Source organism: Hibiscus syriacus, unplaced genomic scaffold, assembly GCF_006381635.1.
Source record: "Hibiscus syriacus cultivar Baekdansim isolate YM2019G1 unplaced genomic scaffold, ASM638163v2 tig00110580_pilon, whole genome shotgun sequence".
Lineage (NCBI taxonomy): Eukaryota > Viridiplantae > Streptophyta > Magnoliopsida > Malvales > Malvaceae > Hibiscus > Hibiscus syriacus.
Window position 1 is genome coordinate 1,100,176 of NW_024062791.1, and position 2,581 is coordinate 1,102,756.

Genomic DNA, 2,581 nt, shown 5'->3' on the forward strand with positions numbered 1-2,581 from the left:
AATATTTTGATACTCGATTTAATATATCGAATATGCTTTAGAAAAATCATTTTCAAAATTAAAATTCTTTTAATTTAATTTGTTATATCGAAACATCAAAATGTTTTCAACATTTTCTACAAATGATGTTAGATCGGGAAATATATCTGAACGAGTGTCTGACAAGGAAATATAAAAGTAAAGGTGATTTTGGAGAAAATGGCCTCAATTTAGTGCTCATTATCATTAGGGGTTGGTTAAGTGATATCATTTAAGTAAGGTTTTTGAGTTTGAGCCCTTATGTATGTAGAAATTTTTTATTGAGAGACTCACACACTAAAATTAAATGTACGAAACCTTGGAACGTGAGGGTAACAAAAAAAAATTTGTGCTCATTAATTGAAATCAATCCTCCATAAAGCTATTAGCGATGAATGATGATCAAAATATAGTACGTAAAACCTTCTTTTAAACTTGCATCACACATTTAACATTTTATAATTTATTTTAAAATACAATTTTTATAATTTTTGATCGAAATCAACATAGTAATCATCGAACGAAAAACAATAATTTATCACGAAATGTACAACATTCTCATAAATTAAAAATAAAATGAGTAACGGTTGTATAATACATAATGATTTATATGAACTTGTAACCCTACTAAATTAATGCATGCATACTCTAACCTACTTCAACTGTAAACGCTAAAAACTTTATCACAGTCCTTTCCACGACCCATTCGACAGTCTATATAAACACTTACAAATTAATATTTATATTCCCATACCTTACACTTACTGTCACACATCTCCATTGTTCTTCTGATCATTCTTCCTTTTCCTTCATTTGGAGCTTATAAGTTGCTAGTAATATGGAGAAATGGTGGTTTGGGGTTATATTGTTGGTTTTAGGGTTGTGCTTTGGGGTTAGAGGTGCTCCTCAAGTTCCTTGTTACTTTATTTTCGGGGATTCATTGGTGGACAATGGGAATAATAATCAATTGTCGTCATTGGCTAAAGCTAATAACTTGCCTTACGGGATTGACTTCCCTAATGGACCGACTGGAAGGTTTTCCAATGGTAAAACTACCGTAGATGTCATAGGTGAGCTTCTATTAACGTATATTTTTCCTTCTTTCGTTTAAACCAAGTGTTCCTTTCACCTGAAAACAACAGACTGAAGGTATACCAATTTGGATTAGATTACGACTTATTTCAACACTGTTTTTAACCTGCAGCTCAACTTTTGGGGTTCGACAATTATATTCCACCTTACTCGATGGCTAGCGGTCGACAAATACTCGGAGGAGTTAACTACGCATCGGCAGCTGCCGGAATCAGAGAAGAGACCGGACAGCAACTGGTAAAATTAATGGTTTTTTATAGTTATAATTCCACCATTTAATGTTCGGAACTAAAACTTTCATCTGCAAACTTGTACAATACAGGGAGCTCGGATCAGTTTCAGCGGCCAAGTTAGAAATTACAAACAAACAATTTCACAAGTAGTAAACTTGCTTGGGAATGAACCCTCGGCAGCAAATTACTTAAGCAAATGTATTTACTCAATCGGACTCGGCAGCAACGATTACCTTAACAACTATTTCATGCCACTTTATTACTCAAGCAGCAGACAGTATACCCCAGAGCAATTTGCCGATGTTCTTATTCAAGAATACACTCAGCAGCTTCAGGTTACAGTATCTAATTTCCATTGATCTTTACATATAATTCCCAGTTTTGTTTTCCCACAAGTCTCTGATGATTATAAATAAAAATGGTTTAGGCTTTGTATAACTACGGGGCAAGGAAGTTTGTGCTGATAGGGGTGGATCAGATCGGTTGCAGTCCCAATGAATTGGCTCAAAACAGTCCAGATGGTAAAACTTGTGCGGAGAGAATTAATGCTGCAAATCGGATGTTCAGCGACAAGCTTAAAGGTCTGGTTGATCAATTCAATAACGCCAATTCTGATGCCAAGTTCATCTACATAAATGCTTATGGAATTTTCCAGGACATAACGAGCAATCCTTCGGCTTACGGTAATCGACGGCGAGAACTTGTAAACATGGATTAGACGTTGACGATTAGTAGTGTTATTTTAATGGTTTGTTTTTGCGTTTGTGAATGTGCAGGTTTTAAGGTAACAAATGCAGGGTGATGTGGGGTGGGGAGGAACAATGGGCAAATTACCTGCTTGCCTGCACAAACTCCATGCCCAAATAGGAACGAGTATTTGTTTTGGGATGCTTTTCATCCAACTGAGGCTGCAAATGTGATCGTTGGGCGGAGATCTTACAGTGCCCAGTCTTCCGCCGATGCTTACCCAATCGGTATCCGCCGTCTTGCCCAGCTCTAAAGATATATCCTCCGATAGGATTTTTCCAAGGGATTTGTAATTTGATTACTATTTCAAGTATCAAAGTTTGTATCATCAGTTATAATGCTAATGAAACATTAAGTTGATAGTGTGGTTGCTATTAGCCCACAGTATCATATTTACCGCTGTTCATTATTGCAAACATGACTTCCTTTATATACTGGATGGGAAGAAGGTTAGCTGCCGCTGCTACACTCACCATGCCGACGCCGGTGCT

The 2,581-nt window shown here is 36.5% G+C and overlaps 1 pseudogene; it reads left to right on the forward strand.

The window, feature by feature from the left end:
* The first annotated feature begins 856 nt into the window (after nt 1-856).
* LOC120133481 lies at nt 857-2,343 on the forward strand (annotated as a pseudogene).
* Nucleotides 2,344-2,581: the final 238 nt, after the last annotated feature.